The sequence below is a fragment of the Capsicum annuum genome, chromosome 1 (assembly GCF_002878395.1).
Source record: "Capsicum annuum cultivar UCD-10X-F1 chromosome 1, UCD10Xv1.1, whole genome shotgun sequence".
Classification (NCBI taxonomy): Eukaryota; Viridiplantae; Streptophyta; class Magnoliopsida; order Solanales; family Solanaceae; genus Capsicum; species Capsicum annuum.
This window is the reverse complement of record NC_061111.1, coordinates 166,850,794-166,858,041: the sequence shown is the minus strand read 5'-3', so window position 1 is coordinate 166,858,041 and position 7,248 is coordinate 166,850,794.

Here is a 7,248-nt window from a genome sequence, read left to right as displayed (position 1 = left end):
CACCACATGCAAGTGGTGGTAGCCTGACAGGGTGTAAATGGTTTCACTTTTTTACAATTTAGGTGTGTAAGAAGTCACTAGTATAGTTTAGGTATGGCTTCGACTTTTCGGGTATAGTTTGGGGTGAAAACGACGCTTTTTCCCTTGAAAATATAGATTCTTTGATATGTGATGAACCTATATAAACTCAAATGTTTTAAGTCATATTGTTTGTATTAACCAATCTAACCGTGTCAATAAATAAATATAAGTCATATTTTACTTTGAGAATATGACTTGTACGGTTATGAATCTTGAAAATAAAATGTAAATCACGTTTTAGGAGTGATATTTATTATAATATTTACTATATTTATATTTTTCATTTTGAAAAAAAAAAATTGAAGTTTTTCAAATTTTTTTCCAATCAGAAAAGTATTTGTACAATTGATAGTGAAACAACACATGCTCTTTTAAAGATGATAAATTCTTTTCTTACTTGTTGAGGAGAAAAATAAATGTTATTATAGTTTTTGATAATTCAAAATTGAATGAAGGCATTTACAATGTTAATATATTTTTTGCTTATGAGGACGAAATTTATCGTAGAAGATGTATTGGTTTCTTTTAAATTTTTTTAAAAAATTATTAAAGTTTAAATATCCTCCATAATGAAATCGTGTTGAGATATCATATGAATGATGAATATTCTAATATTATCAAGAATAATTCTGGTCAATTTTTTTTTTTTAAATCATGAATTTATCTATATTATACAGAAACTAATTCAACTGAGTACACTCTAGTATGAGTCAAAAGTTTATCAATTCAAGTACTATTTTGCTTCGTTATAACTAAATGGGTCATTCTGGATCAATAGTAATAAGGGGAATCACTAAAAATTTAAAAGAAAATCAACTTAAGAACCTGCAAATTTTTGAAAGTGGTAACTTTCATGTACTACTTATTACACTAGATTATCCTAAAGAAAAATTAGTATTGAATCTCCTATTTTTATAGAATATATTAATGGGGATAGTGTGGACTTATTCCATTTTTGAAAGTGGTAAACTTTCATGTACTACTTATTGTAACTAGATTATCCTAAATAAAAATTAGTATTGAATCTCCTATTTTTTTTAGAATATATTAATGGAGATAATGTGGATTTATTCCTCAATCAGTGGGTCATTCAGACATTTTAAGATCCTAATAAAAGCATCTTTAATGTGATTTCATGTGTGTTTTCTATTATCTTGTAACCTGACGATTGTAAAATTATTAACATAAATAATATGCTTATAGGCATAATTTTAGATTGTCTCGTGAGGGTTGTTCCTCTTGATAATGTTGTAGAATTTATATTTCATTATTTGTTAATCGGATAAAAGTTGAATATTCTATAGCTCATATGCATATTCAAAATGACCTAGTAAAATAATTTCTTAAACATTTGTAATTGATAGGAAGACTATTATTCATGAAAATAAGGCTATGGCCGTCATCTGAATTCATAACATTTTACACGCAACATTACTTATTTATTTTATAACGGCTCATAATAATAAATAACCTCTATCAAATTATTATTTTTTTCTTAAGTCAAGTATCGCTCATGTAGAAATTTTTTAATGCACTGTATAGGTATATCAATAAAATCACAGCAACACATCAGATAGGCCTTCAAAACAAAAAAAAACTAGAAATATATGTTTGCATTTGAATCACTCTTTTGTTATTCGCTATTTGAAACTTTTAATAGGATATTTATTTACTGCTTAATTTGTAGATTATCAATTTGATAAAATAAATTTCTCACAATTAGAGATAAAAAATAGCTTTAATTTTTTCATGATTATCTTATTTTGATGAGAAAATACATCAAATCATCCCTCAACTTGTCAACAAAATTTACTTTAGACCCTAAACTAATCGGGCAATTATATATTCCCCTTAATAACTTTGAACTAATTTATTTCACTCCTTAGAAGCCGAAATGAAGTCACGTGTTGCTGGGCGCGTCGAAGTGCTATCTTTGCCTTTTATATATTTTTTAAATGAAAATATTCTTTTTAAATTAACTAACGGTTATAAATCCCAAATCACCCGACTCCAATTCATCCTCAAAAGCCCTAATTTACTTCTCTTCTCCCTCAATTTATCAAAAATCTGCTCCCTCTATGAAATTCAAGCAAAATTTTGTGATTGATTTCTCTTTCATTTCAAATTTAAGTGCTCTTAAAGAATCGTAATCTATTTTTCTAGCACACAATAAGATCGGTTAATTTGACTAAACTTTGAATGAAAGAAAATGATAATGCTTTGTACAAAGAAGTTCATTGTAATCGTGATTTTTTGTTGCATATGAAGACATCTTGGACTTCGAGGAATCCCGACAGAAGATATTGGGCATGTCCTTATTATGGGGTAGATATCAATTTTTTTTGCTTTTACTATTCTGATAGACTTGATTAAGGACTAATTCATTCTTCATTTTTCACTATTGAAGGGTCTAAGATCTTGCGACTTTTGGTGTTGGTGGGATAGAGAAGATATTGATTCGAGGTCCAAATATGTGATTTATAAACTAATAGAGAAATTAGGTGAGCTTGAGAATTTAGTTGAGTTTTCTTAATATATCGACAATCATGCATCGATTAATGAAGTTGAAAAATTTGAGTTGAACAAATTTGTTGAGAAAGCTTCTCATGAAGTAAACAAGCCAAAAGAACCCAAAGATGATAATTGTGTTGATATGAAATTGGAGAAGTTGCAAGAAGAGATTGAGAAGATCAAAGAAAGAGAGAAGAAGTGAAGAACAATTGCTAAATTTGTTGTGTTTTGTTATTCTGTACTACTAATAGTTATAAGCTATTGGCTTGGAATGATACATATAAAGAAAGGTTCAATGAGGTTACCTTAGGAATAGGTTGTTGTTAGAAGATATCTAGCTTATTTTGTATTGAATGGTGCTGCTTCTCTAAGCTTATTTTGTAATCTACTTTAGCTGGTGACTGTCTCTTGAGCACTTGGTTGTTGCATTCTATATTGAATGGTGCAACTTCTTTTAAGCTTCTTTTGTAATGTACTTTAACTGGTGGTTCTCTTGATATATATGAAGAAAAGTAGTTGAATTGATTGCATTTTAAGTATTTGTTTCTTTTTAATGGTGAAACTTCTTTTGTAATGAAGTTACCTTAATACTAGTTAAGAAAGACTGCACAAATTAACATTAACCTTAGTACTAGTTAAGCAATCACAACTGCTTGTAGTCAAATGAGAATTGAGCAGACACAAGAGCATAAATACTTCAAACAAATACATCAAAATAGTGCAGTCACAGCTACTCAAATTTCTACAAAAATATGTGGTCAAAAGTGCAGTCACATTTGTATCATGCAATTGCACATCAAATTAGTGTAGTCACAACTGCATAATTGAAGTCACTAATTAAAATGAAAATTGCCTAAGTAAAAGTCACTGCTGTTTCAGTACACAATATCAATACATAAAACAAAAATCAGGCCACTTCTACTGAACGGTTGATGAATACTGAAAGGTTGATGAACTTGTTTGACTTAGATGATTCACTTCAACAGCATTTGACCTTGTCCTCATCCTTTTCTATGCTCTCATGAATTCAAGATCTTGTTAGGTCACAACTTTCTTTCCTTTTTATTTCACATCAGATGTTGGTTTGTGATGTCCAAGATGTCCAGTCGCTATGGAGGAGTTCATAGGCATTCCAAGCTGAAAAAATAAAGTAGAATAAATTTATTTAAGACTTTTAAAAGATAGACTTTAAACTAAAGAAATTTCATCAAATTTAACTTACATTGAGAATTTTATAACCACTTTCTGTCCGAAGCACCTTCATTCCAACCATCTTAGGTCTTTTAAAAGGTGCCCCTCTACCTTTTTTAATACCAGTGACACCATTATTTTCTCTTCTTTTATTAGCACCAGCTCCTCTTTCTTTACCTCTACCAACACCAATAATAGTCGAAGTTACGGCTCCTCTTCCTTTACCTCTACCAACACCAATAACAGTAGAAGTTGAAGCTCCTCTAACTCTACCATTACCATCAATAGTAGAAGGTGCAACCCCACTTTCTCTACCAATACTACCCAGAGTAGTAACAACAGTAGATCCTCTTTCTCTACCAACACCATTCATAGTAATAGCAGCAGCAGCTCCCCTTCATCTACCAGCAACAACATCTCTCTTTCCTCTACCAGTAGCAATAGTATCAGTCTCCTTCCTCTACCAGCAGCAACCTACAACATATAACAAAAAATGTAAGAAAATAAAAGAAAAATAAACTAGTAGTAAATGACAAGTCAATTGTTACTTTTGTGGACCCTTTTGGTTTTTTTCTTTCTTTTTTTGTGCTTTATGTTGCAAAGGAACCTACATCGAATTTTGTTGAACTTATAGCCAAATGACAACCCTTCATATTATGACCCTTGACATGACATATGTTGCAGCTCATCTCAAAATAATGTTTAGACAACTTTTCACTTTGCTCCTTTCTTCTAGATTTTTCAGGTTTGCCTGAAAGATTTTTTATTGTTGGAGGTAAAAGAGAAGGGTTGGTTGATTTTGACCATATTTTCATATTAGTAATAGGCTGAATGTAGTAACTATAGGTCTTGAGGTAGGTTTCCTTGGTATACCAATGTGCAACATAATAAAGTGGCTCTAATCTCCTATAATGTAATGCAACTATGGCATAACAATAAGGTATACCTTTCAACATCCAAGACCTACAAGTACAAGTTCTATCTCTCAAATTTACTATGAAAGTATTGCCCCATCTATCCTTAACTTCAAAATCAAATTCACCATTCCACTCAAGGTTACACTTCATTGATTTTGATGTGTTATCTTGGAATACTTTTAGTGTCATTGGGGAAATATCTGTTAACCAAGTATCAACAAACTTTTTCAATTTTTCTATTCTTCTCATTACCTTGGCCCTTATTTCTTCAAGCATTGTGATGATAGTTTTGTGTCTGGGCCTAATATCTATGAATTAAAATTTTCAGCCATGTTGTTGTTAACACTGTCCAATAACTATGATACTTGAAGTACACTTTGGACCACCTTTCTATGTTGTACCACAAAAGATCTTTACAAATTTTATCACCTAACAACTCCATATGATTCAAATTTCTTCTCAATTTTTGTTCATATGTGGACTTGACACACTTTCAAAAACAGTTTTTCCTTTCAATACTCTTCCAAATTTTGGACCAGTTGGCTAGAATATGTCTTGCACACATTCTTTGTTCTGCATTTGACGGCAATTCTGTAATTGCATTGTCAAGATCCTTTAAGAAATAATAAATGTTAGAGATTATAATTAAAAATAAAAAATATAGTTAAAATAAAAAAATAAAGAAAATGAACAACAAATACATTACCTTCTGCATATCAGTGACAGTAGTTAATTTTGATTTATTTCCCAGCTCAAGATCATTCTTCACAAGTCTAACAAATCATCTCCAAGTGAATTTGTTTTCAACTTCAACCATTGCCCAGGCTAGTGGTAGCATCTGATTATTCTTATCTTTACAAACAACAACAAGTAGTTGACTTTTACAAACACCTTTCAAAAATCAATCATCAAATTCAATACATCTTCTAGCACCAGCTTTGAATGCTTTCTTCAAAGCATCAAAACATATATAAAATAATACAAACTGTTTTTTTTCATCTTCAAAGATTTTTTCACTAAACCTCACCACACATGTGCTACCTGTATTGTTGTTTAAAAGCTCATCTTTATAATTCAAATTTCTTTTAAACTCCTCTACATGGTCACCCATGATCTGCTGCAACACAATATTTTTAACTTTTCTTGCCACTGTCCTTCCAATATACACCTCCAACTCTTATTTTACTAAGTTTTGAAACTAAGAAATTCTAATCTCAAGCTCAGATATAATCCTGTCCTTGTATCTCTCTGCCAAGCATTTTGAATTCACAAGATCGGGTTAACATATGAAACAACAGTCCAAAAGATTATCCATTTGCATATATAAAATATCAAATGCATTAATTAATTTGAAAAGTATAACTAAGTCACATATCTTTGCAAAGGATATGTCCATTCAAATTTGTGTTTCAACATTATAATATACTAGTATCATCATTTCTGAATTCTATGTACGCCTAAAATGTGCTAGACTATGTAATTTTAAGGATAAATTTTTTACAAATGACACTATAAAGGAATTTCATAAACAAATTCAAGATTTGATAAAATATGATAATTTTTAAGAAATAAGTTAACTCACGACTCAAGTAAATAAGAACTATCAATAAATTAGAGATGCTACTCCTATATTGACTTAATCTAATTATCAAACATTATTACAAAATTCGAATAAATCATAACATATAATGATATAGGCCTATAGCCAGTGGCGGAGCCAGATATTTTATGAAGGGTGTGCAAAATTTTAAAAAGCAGCTAACAAAAAAATTTAGTGAGCGAATTCACATCCAACTTGCTCAACTTGGCAACGTTATCATAAATAATGTCAATAATTTATTTTTTTCCAAATACAAACTGTCTAAATTTTTCTTCCGTTTGTATTGCTTTATAGTTATAAAAAATACACGGTAAATTGTATAAACTATAATCATAGTTCTATGACGGATGGATATAGATTTTTACTGAACACATATAACACATTCAAGCAAAAAAAAAACACACTAACTTGTTGATTTTTACTTAAATTTAGAGTAATTTTTTTATCTTTGATTTTGCTACTTCTTAATTATATTGGATTTTAAATTTATTGTGTTTTGATGGAGAATAAGTGAAAAGAATGAAAAAAATAAATTCAAATCATGATTAGTTTTCCAATTTACCTATAAAACATGAAAAAATTAACTCTTCATTATTTTTTTTTGTTTCAAACTCCTAATAATCTATTAGGAGGAATGAAAAATATTATGTGTAATTAGACATAATATTTTTTTTTTTAATTTATTGGGTAGAAACTTGTTTGAAATGTTATTTTATACTTAATACAAATAAATATTCAAATTAAAGTTTCAATTAAATTTAATAATTTTTTATTCTACCTTGATGTATGTGACACATTTTTCCTTTTAAAATGTCTCAAGAAAATGTTATCCAAAATTGAAACTCATTTAACTTTGGGATTATTCTTTTAATCTAAATAAAATGATCTATAAATAGATAAATAATTAAATAGTACCTTATAAAGTGTTAAGGAGAAATTAATTTACAC